This window comes from Peromyscus leucopus, chromosome 1, assembly GCF_004664715.2.
Source record: "Peromyscus leucopus breed LL Stock chromosome 1, UCI_PerLeu_2.1, whole genome shotgun sequence".
Taxonomy (NCBI): domain Eukaryota; kingdom Metazoa; phylum Chordata; class Mammalia; order Rodentia; family Cricetidae; genus Peromyscus; species Peromyscus leucopus.
The window spans coordinates 57765262-57780833 of NC_051063.1; the positions used below are offsets into that span (position 1 = coordinate 57765262).

Below are 15572 nucleotides of genomic sequence, written 5' to 3' on the forward strand. Positions count from 1 at the left end.
TTTTAAATGGCAAAAATAGAAAACATTGGTGATTTACAATGCTGGGGAAGGTGGAAAGTGACTGGAACTCTCTATTACTGATGGGAATATAAAATAGAGTGAGCACTTTGGAAGGCTTTAACAGCTACCTGTGATCTAACCACTCCACTCCTAGGCAAAGAAATACATGCCCATAAAAAAGACTTGAACAGATGTATGAAGATGTAGCTCAGTTTGTAGATTGCTTGGCCAGCATGCACACACACGTGGGCACACACAACTCCTGCAACAGTCTACCTATGGAAAATTCCAGAAATATGCAAACCAATCTCCAGGAACAGAAAGCAGTTTTGTGGTTACTTGTGGGTGGAGGAGTCAGAGAGATATTCCAATGGTTAAGAGCATTGCTCCTCCAGAAGACCCAAGTTTGGTTCCCAACACCATGTTGAGTAGCTCACAACCACCTGTAAATCCAGCCCCAGCGTAATGTTTCTCTGTGTAGCTTTGGAGCCCGTCCTGGAACTCGCTCTGTAGACCAGGCTGTCCTCGAACTCACAGACCATCTGCCTCTGCCTCCCAAGTGCTGGGATTAAAGGTGTGCGCCACCAACACCCAGCAAAATAAATCTTAAACCAGGATAGAGTTGGCAATAGGAGTTCATGCCTGTAAATTCCAACACTCCTGAGGCTGAGACAGGATTACTACAAATCAAGGCTAGCTTGGGCTACAAAGTAACTTCAGGCAACAGAGTAAAATACTGTCTCAAAAAACAACAACAACAACAAAAAACTAAAAACTAAAAAATAAATAAAGCAGGAATATGCTTAAGAAAATTTAAGATTTGGCTTAATTTTTTTTTTGGTTTTTCGAGACAGGGTTTCTCTATGTAGCTTTGCGCCTTTCCTGGAACTCATTTGGTAGCCCAGGCTGGCCTCAAACTCACAGAGACTATCTGCCTCTGCCTCCCAAGTGCTGGGATTAAAGGCGTGCACCACCACCACCACCACCACCACCACCACCACCACCACCACCACCACCACCTCCCAGCAGATTTGGCTTAATTTATTAGATTTATAGGAGTTATTAAAATATTAAGGGATTTTTAATCAGGCAATTGAAAGAAATAATAAAATAATTAAGGGAAGGTGACTGTAATTTATAAATTCAATTTAAATTTTTCAAGTAAGTTTAATGAATTATTCAAAGGAAACCAACATTAATCAAAGGGCCCTTCAAAGTGATTGTTAAGTTTTTCTAAACTCATAACTAGAATGGAAAGTTTCAGAACTTACACTTAAAGAATTAAACTTAAAAGTCCTTAAAAGGAAGAACCAGATTTTAAAATTTTCAGTTTTAACAAATCAAAACTCAAACTTTAATCCCTCTAATTCCAGCACGCAGAAGGCAGGAGGGTGGATCTCTGGGAGTTCGAGGCCAGCCAAGGCTGCACAGCAAGACCTTGTCTCAAAAGAAAAAAAAAACCTTTTCAACCAAAGTCACTATGAATGGTATTTGGCATTACTCAAAGCTCCATGGGTCAGATAGGGTATAACACCTACAATCTCACCCAAACATACCACTCACCTGTCACCTCACAAAGCTCACCAAGACACTGAGGCTTTTGGAATCTGTTCTCTTATGCATGAAAGGACTGTCTCTCAAAATAAATAAAAATACTTTATTATTAACAAATTTGTTATCGATGGATAGCACACTGGTGGGAAAAACACTCGGAAGTGTAAAGCAAGTGCAGAGATAAGAAGTGACAGCCTGATCCTCTTAGTCACTGCAGGTGGCACAGACCCTGGGCTGACCAGGGAGAAAGGAGACTTAAGCATGACTCAGCACAGCCGGCTCGTGGAATTTTCCCTGAAGCCTCAGCCTGGGATGTCATGTTGCATGTCGGTCAGGAGAGGAGCTGCCAGGAGTCTGGCCACCCCACACTCACGGCTGGAGCAATGTATCTCAGCAGACTTGCCATACCTCAGGCCTGGCCCCCAGCCCTGGTGGCAGATTAAGACAAGGAGTAACATGCAAGCTGCAGGCTGAGGTGGCTTGGAAGACTTGGGTTTTGCCTTCTGGTTGGATATTTAATCACAACAGCCCACACCCACCTCCCTCTGAGATCCCCAGGAGAAAGCTGCAGAGCAGGGAGGCCCCAGCTAAGATGACAGAGTCTTGGTTACGGTAACTAAGGAAAGCTCTGGGGAAGTAGCAGGGCCCTGGGAACTGATGAGCAGAACATGCTTTGACAAACCAAATGGCCTGGGAGTAGCCCTTTCTTGGTGACTAATTTTCTGTTCTAACTGATGGATTTGCGATGGATTTGTCATCCATAAAAGATGACAGCCTTAAAAACAAACCAGGAGGGGAAAAAAGTCAACAAACACAGGATCAGCATCCTGGATTTGGCTCATGAACCTTCTCTGGGCTTCGTTTTCTTTCATACCAGGCCCCAAACTGAGAATTAGTAGCTGGGTGGTAGAGGTAGCCCACTGCAGAACTTAAATCCCAGCACTCAGGAGGCAGAGGCAGGTGGATCTCTGTGAGTTCAAGGCTAACATGGTCTACAAAGTGAGTTCCAGGACAGCAAGGGCTACGAAACACAGTGAAGCCTGTCTCTGGAGGAAAAAAAAATTAGTGTACAGAGGCAGAAAGAAGAGGATGGAATGGAAAACATGGTAGAGAGTGTCACAGAGCCACAGAGCAGACCATTGCCAATAGGCACCCGTCTGTCTGCCTTTCCTCCATGGACTTTCTAAGGAGACTCTGTGGCAGAGCTGAAAACACCCACTACTGACCCAAGGTGCAGGACAAGAGAAATGTGGAAGATCTCAAAAGCGATCAATTCTAGGCTGGAGAGTCGGCTCAACAGCTAAGAGCACTGGCTGCTCTTCCAGAGGACTCTGGTTTAGATCCCAGCACTGACACACAACCAGAGGGATATGGTACCTTCTGGTCTCCTCAGATACTGCATGCATGTAGTGCACAGACAAAACACCCATACACATAAAATCTGAGAGGCTACTCGTGGGTCAAGAAGTGAGAACACCCTCAGAAAAAAGTGCGAACACCCTCAGAAAATTCTTTGTACAATGAGTAGAAAACCAAGAAAAGTCCCTGTCCAAAAGAATCTCTACCCCACAATAAACATGAGCACTGGAGGAAGTTAAGCAACGAAGTCCCCAGGGTCCCTAGCTTTAAAACCGGGAGAGCAGCACACCTGCCTTCAGAGGGAGGGAAAGAGTATCTATCTCTTCTTACAAATCAGAGGAGACTGGACTGGAGAAGGATGTGTGGCCCAACCAAGTGCCTTAAAATTCAGGATGAACCCATAACCTAGAGAGCGCCAAGGTAGACACTTTAAGAGTGTCAGGTCTGCTAGGCATGGTGGTATATGCCTTTACTTGGGAGGCAGAGGCAGGCAGATATCTGAGTTTGGGCCAAAGTGCTCTACAGAGCCAGTTCCAGAACAGCCAGAGCTAGACAGAGAAAGTGTCAGGTTATAGAGGACAGTGCTAAATGCTGCTGAATACTAGGTGGGGAGAAAAAGGGACAGTTCTGCCTTTACCCCTGTCCTTGTGACTGCTAGGCGTCAGAGAAGTGGGCCAAGTGTTTTTTACCACTAGCGGATAAAGCCACCTCTCTGGTCGTCGGCTGCATACATCTCCAGGCTCAGTGGGCAGCCAGTGCTCTCAACAGCTGAGCGCCACCACCAAGATGCCTGCCTGAGTATGGGGTCTTCCAAGGTCTGCACAGGAGGGATGCTTCCTGTAGGTCAGTGCCACCATCCCCAGCCCAGCTTCCCAAGCCACACCCTTCCAGAAAAAAGGGCCTCCTGCTGCAGCTGGCCAGCTGCCAACTGGAGCCTGCAGGGAACCAGATGTCACCTTCCTGTGAAAACCCAGAAACACATTCAAAGATCAAGATGCAGTGGAGATCTTCCAAAAGCCAAGAGTGTGGCCTTTTGTACCTACTGAACTTGAAAGACGAGTGTGTACTAGGTCGACGGCGTCTTAAGAACCCCCATGCAACGGGATGATGGCCTGGGCTCAGGCTCAGAACTCACCCTTGGTGTTGTCAGCTCTCCAGACGGCAGATGCTAGCTGAAGAAGAATAGGAAAAATATTATCCTCATTTCTCCAGACACTCCCCAGAGAACCTAGGAATGTCAGGAACACTGGGAGCCCACGGAACTGCTTGTTCTATAAGGGCCACCTTGCTACCTGCACCCCATACCTTGCTACTCTGCCACCCAATCGTCTATAAAATGTGGGGCAATATCAATAACTGATGAGAGAGACAGGGGCTTTGAACCTGTGATTTTTCTGCCTCCAGTAGACTGGAGTTGCACATAGGCCTGTACAGAGGCAGAAGAATCAGATTCAAAACCCCTATCTCAAAAAGTAAAAAGAGGGCTGGAAACATGGCTCAGTGGTAAGACACTTGTTCTTGCAGAGGGCCCAGGTTCCGTTCCCACAGGCGCATGACAGCTCACAACCTTCTGTAACTCCAATTCCCGGGGATATGACACCTCTGCACTACATGGGCACTACGCACGCACATGGTACATATACATACATATACATGCAGGCAAAACGTCCATAACGCATAAAATAGAAACAACCAGGATGCAGCTCAGTGGTATAGCACTTGCCTAGTATGTATGGGGCCCAAGGCCCAATCCCCAGCACTAAAAGAGGAAAAAGGCATGCTCTGTGCTCTGACAAGGGCCAACGTGCAATAAGCGTTTAAGGAAAACCCTTGTCTGCAACCACTATGAAAGAACAGAAACTGTTTCCTCCAGAGTGCTTTTTCTTTCCTCCCTCCTCCATCCAGCTCCAGATGCACTTTCTCCAGGCAGCTGTGTCTAATCCTCAAGAGCTACCTGCGTTCCTGCTCCTGGTTCTCTGATGCTGGCCTATCTCACCATGCAACTTGACACTAATGAAGCACAGGCCTACGTGACCTGCCATGCATCTTCTATTTCCACCACCCCCAACTTTCCTCTAATCCTCTCTTGCTGAGGCCCCTCCTTGCCATACCTAAGAGCACACACCACTGTTTAAGAGCCCCCACCCCAGGAATGCGCAGGCAGGGAGTAGGTAGCCACTTTGGAGTACTTTTCTAAAGGCCACTCACTTGTGGGCAGCTCAAGCTACTGGTCAATAAACAGCAAAGCAGGAGCCACAGACCAGGGATCTCACTTGGCCACAGAACCAGTTGCCATGATAGATTATGTCAAAATGAAATAGAATGTTTGGGGCATTTAATTCAATAGAACATTTACTACTGAGTACTGCCTTGCATAGAGATCCATGCCAAAAGGCACAGGCTCTGCCCAAAAAGTGCCAATAAGCTGTTACAGACCAATTTTAGAAGGCAAAAGTGGGATGAACCATGAGAGGCAGACAGCAGGACCTGAGTCCAGGGCTAGTTCCAGCCATGCCATTCCTACTTGTATGACTTTGAATGAATTGTGTCACCTCTCTGTATGCAAAGTCCCTATCACAGAGCGGCAACACACACACCAACACATACATGTACACACAAATACACATATGTTGGCTTTTTTTTTTTTATTTTTTAATCTCATGACAGGGTTTCTCTGTGTAGCACTGGCTGTCCTGGAAATCACTTTGTAGATCAGGCTGATCTTGAACTCACAGAGATCCACCTACCTCTGCCTCCCAAGTGCTGGGCTTAGAGGCATGCGTAACCACTGCCCGGCTTGTTGCTGAGATTTTATGGTGTAGATTCTGACATTAATTACTAGGAAACACAATCTCACAGCAAACTTCCTGCCTCCAGCTCTTACAATCTTTCCACCTCCTCTTCCACAATGTTCCCAGAACCTTAGTTGCAAGAGTGGTTTGTAAAAGTGTCCACTGGGACTGAGTGTGGAACACCTTTAATCCCAGCACTCGGGAGGCAGAGGCAGGCAGGCAGATCTCTGTAAATCCGAGGCTGCCCTGGTCTACAGAGTGAGTTCCAGGACAGCAGGACTACACAGAGAAACCCTGTCTCAAAAAAATTTTTAATTAAAAAAAAAAAAAATTAAAGCCCTAGGGATGTAACTGCTGGCTTGTGGATTTTAACCCCAGAATTGGCAGGAACAGGCAGGAGAATCATGAGTTCAAAGGTAGCCTTGGCTACATTTCAAGATCCTATCTCCCAAAAAGAGGTTGAGAGCCAGGCAGTGGTGGCGCATGCCTTTAATCCCAGCACTCGGCAGAGGCAGGCAGATCTCTGTGAGTTTGAGGCCAGCCTGGTCTACAGAGTGAGATCCAGGACAGGCACCAAAACTACACAGAGGAACCCTGTCTTGAAAAACCAAAAAAAAAAAAAAAAAAAAAAAGAGGTTGAGAATTAACAGTGAAGTACAATAAACCAACAAGCTTTAGCTGCAAGCTGCATGCCCACCCCCAGCATGAGCATTTGCATCATATACAGGGAAAGGGTGACACGCAGGAGGCTAGCCAGGACTGCTGGAGGCAGTGGGTGAGGGAGCAACTGGGAAGGCTCATGGCAAAGATCGGGGAGTAAGTATCTAGTTTGTTTGATTTTGTTTTTTGAGACAGGGTTTCTGTATAGTCCCTGGCTGTTCTGGAACTAACTCTGTAGACCAAGCTGGCCTCAAATCCAGCGACTGGCCTACCTCTACCTCCCAAGTGCTGGGATTAAAGATGTGAGCCACCACCGCCCAGCTAGTTGGCTCTTTGAGCCTCAGTTTTCTCCGAGAATGGTAGTAATTAGCCTTGGCCGACCTTTTTCTTAAAATTAAGAGACCATCAGGTTTTTAAGCATTTCAAAGCTGCCAGAAACCTAGAGATCTTGCTTGATTAAGTTTGTGAGATGAGGAAAGAGCCCTGCAAAGGTAAAACAACTCGTTCAGAGAGCACAGGGCAAGTAACTCTGGAAGGAACCTGGAGCACAAGTCCTCAAAGCCAGGGTTTTCGTGCCCAAAAGGGCACTCCCCAAACGCACTTCATAAACTCTCATAAGCTATAGAAATAACGGGCTGCGCCCAGGCACAGCTCACTTCATCTTGGGAGCCTCAGAATTTCCTCCACACCCGAACCAAAGTTGAAACCCAGGGGCTCTCAGGAGCTTCCCTGGGAGACGTGGTACAGACATCTGGAACAAGGAAAAGTCTCTCTGACGTTCTCTGCACGGGTTTCACACATCTAGAATTACCGGGAACAACTAGGGCGCCCCATTCTGACAGACCGGAGTTCGAGCCCTCAGGAAGCTGGCGCGAAGCACTTTAGGGCTTGGAGCGTCAGTTTCTCTATCTGGAAAATGGGCCCCTGAGAGCAGGACTAGGGCCAATGTGAGCCACCAGGGGGGCGGGACGAGTCGCCTGCGCCTGAAGGATGCTTCAGCAGCTGCGGGCTCCCGGGCACCCCGAACAAGGGAGGGGGGCGGGCCCGTGCCGACCCGGTGCCTGGGGAGGGGGAGGGACGGAGCACGTCGTGTCGCGCCGCGTCGTGCACAGCCCGCAGCAGTCTCCTCCAGCAGTCACTTGCGGAGCCCGCGCCGCCTTGGCGCGCGCTCCCCTTACATAAGCGTCCTCGGCGCCGGCGCCGGCGCACTCCCACCCACAGCGACCTGCAGCAGGAAGAGGAAGGTGCGGAGCGCCGCGGACACTCACCTCCGCCCCACCGCCGCAAACCGTGGCTGCCGCCTCTGACGGCCTCTGCCTCCACTGACAGGGAACAGCTGCGGTCTCCGCGCAACCAAACTTGCTGCAGCGCCGGGCCCCGCCCACCAGACTTCCTATTGGTTGATGCAGCCCAACCCCTCCTAGGATTGGATGAACGGGTCTATCATTCACCGCTCCCCCTTTTAGGACTCCTCCCTGCACCCACCTACCCCTCTGGTTTAAGCGTTGGCGCCTCACATCGGCCCCGCCCCTCGCGTCTCAGGAGGACCTGCTGATTGGTGAAGAGGCGTGGAGAGCCCACCCCCTACGCGCCACCGCCTACACCCTTTTCTCCTAAGCCTCACGTGGGCCGTCTGGCGTGGCCCGAGCCCGCAATAGGCGGAAGTGGTCCGGCTACGGCTCATCCTGATTGGCTGTGGCGGGGGTGGGGACGTGCGATTCATTCACTGGGGTAGCACGTGTCTCTTGAAACCGCAATCATAACAGATGCACGGGGATTGGGGCAGCGCTGCCAGACGCAGGTACACGTTAGCGGATAGAGAAGAGGTCGCAGGAAAAGCGTTAGCGAAGGGCATGAGGAAGGAGAAAGCGCCCGTACCACTCCGCGGTTGCGTGCCTGCATCCTTTAGTAGCTGCGTGAGTGGGGTTGGTGGTCAGGAGCCCGCCCCTGTGTGACCTTGGAGCAGCAGCTTCACGTCTCTGAGCTCCGTTCCCTAATCTGTAAAGCCGGGCGGCTCAGAATCTTAAAGGTTAACTCTCTAGAAGGTTCGGTTAGCTAACGAAAGGAAAGCTTCATAATTTGGGCTCTGTGCCAAACCAGGAGTGAGAAGTCACCAAAGCAAAAGTCCTGCCTTCCAATGACAGGAGACCAGACAGTAAACACAATCTATAGTACATCATCATTCAAGGCCAAGAAGAGAAAAATAAACCACTTCCTGACAGGACAATCAAGAATTATGAGAACATCGCGTTTAACAATATTTGCTTATTGACTCTGATTCTGCTGTGTAGAGCTTGCCACTGGGCTGCTGGGCAAGCTGGCACAGGTATGTAATACCAGCACTTAGAAGACTGAGGCAAGAGGATTTTGAGTTCGAGGTCGGCCTCTGCAATATGTCCTCTCAAAACAAAACAAAAAACTCCAACCTCTCGGTCCTCCTTTCATCTGTCTTGCAAGATCCCTACCCTGAATGGATCCAATACAGATATTTAGTGGGAGAATATGGGCTTAAATTACAATTTTCCGATTCACATATTCCTTTTAAGCACTTAGTATGTACTTGGTATTATGCTAGAGAAAGTGGTGGGCAAGAGGCAGTCTCAGTCATTGCATCAAAGTCTTCATATTCCTAATAACAATGACCAAAAAGCTAGGGATAATGATACAAAACTCTAATCCCAGCACTTGGCCACTCCGAGGCAGGAGGATCAGGAAGTTTGGGTTGGTTTGTTGCTTGTCTGAGACACAACAAGCTCTCCCTATGTAGCCTTGGCTGACCTAGAACTCACTCTGTAGACCAGGCTGGCCTGGAATTCCCAGATTCACCTGCCTCTGCCTCTTGAGTGCTGGGACTAAAGGCGTGTGCCACCACACTCAGCTGAGGATCAGGAGTTTTAGGCCAGCCTGAGCTACCTAAGAATTGCCTCAGAAAAAAACAAAAAAGCAATACCCAAAGACAAAGAGTAGCAGCTCACTTCTTGATTGTTCAGACAGCGTCTCATATTGCCCTTTGGATGAGCTTCTTACACTGGCTGCTTCAGAGCTCCTTACATAACCCCAGGAGGTCAATTGTATTGAATGATCAAGTTCAAGACTATCTTTTTGTTGTTGTTGTTCATGTTTTGTTTCCTGTTTTTTGAGACAAAGTCTTACCATTCAGCCCAGGCTAGCCTCAAACTCCTCTCTACCTTCTAAGTGCTATGATTGGAGACCCACATTACCTCACTCGGTCTCTAACTTTTTAAAAACTACTTTATCATTATTTACTTATGTGTATGTCTTCGTATGAGGACAGAGGGATATTAGCTCCCCTAGGGCTGGAGTTACAGGCAGTTGTGAGCTGCCTGAGATTAGTACTGAGAATCAAACTCGGATCCTTTGCAAGAATAATATGTGCTTTCAGCCACTGAGCCATGTCCAGCCCCTGTTAACTTTTTTTAAGTCAGGAAAAGAGTTAAAAGCTGTGTGACCTTGGGCAAAGGCCTCTCCTTCTCTACCTGGATTTCCACATGAAAAGGGATTGCAGTTAATGGTGACTAAGTCTTTTAATTACTGGCCCTAATTACTCTTCTAGTACATGAATACCTATCATTTCCCCACTTCCTGTCTATAACTAATCTCCACTACATAGGCATAAGATATGGATCCCTGTGTCCTTCAAAAAGGTTTATCTGGCCATGCAACAGGGTCTTTGAGAGTGTGACTTGTTCTGCTTGGTTCCTGTGAACATTGAGGTCTGAGCAGATGACATGTAGTCCCTCGAAGGTTTACATGACATCTACATCCACCCCAGATGACTCATACTGAACAGAGAACCTGATGAAGACAGAACCAGAAAGTGGTTCTTGTATGTCTTGTATCATATTAAAAGAACAGCCCTAATATTATACTACCCAGGGGCTCAGGAGAGGACTGTTTCCGGGAAATAGAACCTCAGCACACAAAGCTCTTTAGTCCACTTGCTTTTATGTCTCTGGGATAAAATCCTATCTACACAGCTTCAGTTCTGCTCTCGTACCTACCTCCTTTCTTCCTGATTTCTCTCTACCTTTATCTACGGTTCCCTCTAAGTTCTATCTTAATTCTCTCATCTTAATTCTGCCTCACCTAGTTCCTTCTCATCTCATTCTTACCCAGCTAGTACTTCCCCATCTGGCTCTTCCTCATCTTCTATCTCATCCACACGTTCTCTCTGGTCAAAATCCTTCTTTTCTCTCAGTTCTCTGTCCTCAAGCTCTTCATTCCTCTCTTCCTCTCCATTTCCTCATACCTCTAAGTTCTCTCTCTCCTCTCTGAAAATAAAACTGCCTTTTTATCCCTTTGACCCTTATCTGTCCAAGCTATTCTGCAGGGTGGGAGAAAGTGTGCTCGGTCACTAGGCAGGTGTACAGTTAGATGCCTCTGGTGATAGTTAAAGGGAGATCTGGAACTGGAGGTAAGATTTGGGAAAGGAGGAAGTTAAGCTTAAATGGCACATCCACCAGGCCTTCTCAAACAGGTAGCCCGGATGCTTAAGTCTGTTCTTAGAGAGTACAGAGGTATCTCTGATAAGGTACTTTCCTCCATCTGGGGAGGATGGACCTGGCCAGATGCTGCCAATGACGATAATTACAGGGAGGCTTGACCTGGGGTTCTGGCTGAGCATAGCTGTCAGCACAGAAAGTTATCTAAATATTCCTAGAAGTGGTTAGGTAAGGAGTTAGAGGTCTATAAAGTTAGTAAGGCTGTAAGAAAAGGAGGGTCCGAGCTAAATTGTGCAAAGCTATTACTTAAGGTCCACCTGACCTAGGCGGTGTCTCCTTGTGAAATTTACCTTAATTCAGGAGACTAGCATGTGGTGGTCTGGACTGTTATTTCTGTTAGTCTTTGAAAGTGGCTAAGGGAGATATCTGATTCCAGTGCTGAAAGGGGAGAACGGATGGGCTGGGGGGAAGGAAGCCTTTCCTGAGGCTGTTCTCCAAATTCCTCAAACATATATGTCCAAAGAGTGATCAGTCCACACTGTTAGCAATTCTTAGGGAAAAATCAATTGGGAAAACTATGAAGGCACACATGATTTTCATAACAGAAGACAGCTGATATATAACAAGCCAAATAACACCAAATGCTCCCTGGAATTTGGCTTCCTCTGAAGGAATTCCTTGATCCCTTCAGATAGTGGCTTTGCCATGACCAGCTGAGTTCTTATGATATATTCCTATGGCCCGTGGCATAAGTGGACAAAGGAACTGTAGGCTCTGAGCAGTGATGAGTTCCCCTGAAAGAGTTGGGGATGGATCCCATTCCAGGCCCCAGAGGCCAAGTGACCAACAGCCTGACCGAAAGCTGGGGTGAGAAGGTTTACAATGGCTGGAAACTATTTCACAGCCTGGGCTCTATACCATCCATGTCAGAGCCCCAGAGGTACCATTGCTGGTGATGGCAGAAACCCTGAGCTCTACCTTCTGAGAGGAACCGGAAGTTAGAAACACCCACAGCAACTGGGCAGTGGCCCCCGGCTTTAATCCCAGTACTTGGGAGGCAGAGGCAGACAGATCTGTTGAGTTTGAGGTCAGCCTGGTCTACAAAGTGAGTTCTAGGACAGCCAAGACCGTTAACACAGAAGAAACTCTGTCTCAAAAAACAAACAAGAGAGAGAGAGAGAGAGAGAAGAGAGAGAGAGAGAGAGAGAGAGAGAGAGAGAGAGAGAAGGAAAGAAAGGAAGGAAGGAAGGAAAGGAAGGAAGGAAGGAAGGAAGGAAGGAAGGAAGGAAGGAAGGAAGGAAGGAAACACCAACAGCATTGCCCAAGCCACCTAAGACCATCCCTGGAGACTGAGGGCCCTATATTTCCATGCTGGTTTAGAAGCTCTCCAGATGGGTCTTTTGTGACTGTTGAGATACACTGGGAGACCTCAGAAGTATTTCCTAGACTCTTGAGGTGATAGGAACCTTCCTGGTGGGGCTGGAGAGATGGCTCAGCGGTTAAGAGCACTAGCTGCTCTTCAAGAGGACCTGGGTTCAATTCCCAGCACCCACCTGGCAGTTCACAACTGTCTGTAACTCCAGTTCCTGGGGATCTGACACCTTCACACAGACATACATGCAAAACATCAATGCACATAAAATAAAAATAAATAAATCTTAAAAAAGAACCTTCCTGGTGCATTTAAATACAAAACTAACCTGACTTCTGGGTTCACACCCACTCTTAGACATTATGTGCCAGGAAATCTGGGGTGGAGCCCAGAAAACTTTTTACTGATTTTTTCCCCCACTTTCTGACCAACCCACCACTGATTGTTGAGTTCTTGGGAAACTTGGCTGGACTCCTGGATTTCGACAGAAAGCAAGAGCAGACAAAGGGGCGGAGCCTGGCCTAGGCAGGTTTGGCTAGGAGTTTGGCCATGACACATAGAATATGGACCCAGGACAGGGAGGGAGGGAAGTGTGTCCAGCATCTCAGGGGCTCCTGTAAGGACCTTCTTGCTTCTTTGTGTGTCCATTTTCTGGAGAGTAATATGGTTGGTTGTGTCTTCTAACCCCCGATCACTTTTGAATAGAGCCTCTTGAAGAGTTGAGTTTGACAAACAGTAGTTCCCTGATAAAGAGAAACCAGCCCATGATAAGAAGTTAAATGGATTAGAGTAAATGAAACTGGCCCAAAGGCCCAGAGGCGCGTAGGACAAACGAATCCAGACCTCTGTAGTGAAGAAGGAAGAGTCAACTACAGCCAACACCCGCAACAGTCCGGGTGGAGCTGGAGTGTGGGCAAGCAAGCTGATGTGAGGGGAGCCAATGAGAGAGAGCTCTTCAGCCGGGCGGTGGTGGCGCACGCCTTTAATCCCAGCACTCGGGAGGCAGAGCCAGGTGGATCTCTGTGAGTTCCAGGCCAGCCTGGGCTACAGAGTGAGTTCCAGGAAAGGCGCAAAGCTACACAGAGAAACCCTGTCTCGAAAAAAAAAAAAAAAAGAAAGAAAGAAAAAAAAAAAGAAAGAGAGAGAGAGCTCTTCTCTCTTTTTTAAAGCATTATTTTATTATCATTTTATGTATATATGACTGTTTTGCCTAGTGTTCTCAGAAGCCAGAAGAGGGCAAAAAATCCCTGAGAACTGGAGTTACAGATGGTTATAAATTGCCATGTGGTTGCTGAGAATTCAACCACCTGATATCAGGCTCTTATTTTTATTTTTCTTTTTTGAGACAAGATTTCTCTGTGTACCCCTGGCTGTCCTGGAACTTACGTAGAGCAGGCTGGCCTGGAACTCAGAGATCTGCCTTACCTCTGTCTCCCGAGTGCTGGGATTAAAGACGTGCGCCACCACCGCCCGGCACTTTAGAAGTCTTGATCCAGGTTGATGAAACCAGTCTAACCTGAGTTTCCATCCTCACCTCTTGGTGGCTCCTTTCTCCCCCCCCACCCCCGACACCTCAGAGCCCCTCAGCTTAGGCTGCAGTTCCCACCTGCCCCACAAGTGTGCACGGATTGGATTGTGCAGTGTGCAAACTGTGCGGCTGTGCGAGGCTGCCTGTGCCTGGGCCTGTGCCTGTGCCTGGGCCTGTGTCTGGGCCTGGACCTGGGCCTGGGGGTAGTTTTTAGGTTGGAAGGAACTTAAACCTCAATGTTTCCCCTGTTGTGGTTTTTAGGTTCCTTTAGCCCTGTTGCCGCCCTCATCCCCCCAACCCACCCCCACCTTCGCCAGCACTGGGAAGCCTCGGTTGTAGACATCTCTGCTGATTCCGAGATCCTCTCTTTCCTCTGAATATATGACCCCCAACAAGCAAAGGGATGGACAGTGACCTCCAAAGTGCCTCCCAATTTTATTGGGGTGACCATAACATCTCCTTTGCCACAGTGAACATGAAATTTCTGCTCTGTCACATAGCTGTTTCAATGCGCAAGTACACAAAGCCTATGGTAGAAACCTCACCACAGCCATGTCACAGCCCACAGGATGAGATGGAGGAGAGGGATGAATCTCCAACCCACTCAGAGCCACAACCCCTCTGGTTGACCTAGTAACCCTGTCAAGTATGAAGGGATGCTGTGCCCATTTAACAGATGTGGACACTGAGACACTGAGGCTCCCAGAACAGAAGTGATCCCTCTCTCTATCCCACAGCCTGGTACTCCTAGGCTGTGCTTTTTTTTATTTTTTTTGTATTCCATCGGTTGGTCACCTTGGATCACCTGGAAAAACATGAGGTAAAAAAGCATAGACTTCAAGCCTGGCGGCAGTGATGCACACCTTTAATCTCAGCACTCGGGAGGCAGAGCCAGGCGGATCTCTTTGAGTTCGAGGCCAGCCTGGTCTACAGAGTAAGATCCAGGACAGGCACCAAAACTACACAGAGAAACCCTGTCTCAAATACCAAAAAAAAAAAAAAAAGGTATAGACTTCAGATATCAAACAAAGGGCTTTGTTTTGACATTTGCATCTTTAAGGACACAGCCTTAAACCTAGAAGAGCTTTGAACAATGCACTTCCAAGCTCTCCCATAAGATAAGGAGTGCCTGGGACCCGGTTGTACAGATAGTTTTTCTGACCTCTGCCCAGGCCTGTTTCTACAGTGGGCTTACAGCCCCTGCACATCTGAACATGCTGTGTTCTTTGCTCTGTACATTAAGCTCCCTCCCATACAGGAGACCTTAAGCACCGAGTGCTCTGCTCCCAGGAATTTTGCAGTAGTTTTTCAGTAAAAGTCTGATTGTTGACTATTCGCTCTGATTCACCTGTGGGAAGCTTGGTGGGTAACGGCACTCGTCACCAAGTAATAAGGTGGTGTTGAACCTGAGAACTGTCCCAGCTTCTCTGTGAGCATTTCAAAACCAAAACTGTCGACCAGTCGTCTGAACTAAGGAAACTAGAACCCTGGATGGGTGGTGGCTCCCCTCTGTAATCCTAGCACTTGGGAGGCTGAGCCAGGAGTGGTCAGATAAACTGTCAAAGCTAAGTGAAATCTCTTCCTGGAAGGCAGGCTGCTCCTCTGACCTGGCCTTCAACCTTTCCTTCCGCCCAGCGTGAGATTCCAGGAGAAGTGTTCTTCTTTGGGGTCTGTTACCGTGATGGGCTGATAGCGCAGTGTCTCTCTAGACTTGTCCCTTCCCTGAAAGGATGGTGACAGGAGGATTGTGCAGGTCTGAAACTAACCGAGGCTCCACAGTCCCAGAGCAGCCTAGGCAACAAAAGAGAACAAGGCCCTAGACGTCAGCAGTGCCCTGGGTTCGG

At 48.1% G+C, this 15572-nt stretch overlaps 1 protein-coding gene across 1 annotated transcript in view; it reads right to left on the reverse strand.

Annotated features, from left to right (window-relative positions):
• LOC114685980 (pyruvate carboxylase, mitochondrial) overlaps positions 1-7731 on the reverse strand; it is a 93093-nt gene extending 85362 nt beyond the window's left edge. Inside the window, 2 exon segments of the mRNA XM_028860623.2 lie at positions 4049-4085; positions 7634-7731. The gene's annotated coding sequence lies outside the window, so the exon portion shown is untranslated.
• Between the last annotated feature and the right edge of the window lie 7841 nt (positions 7732-15572).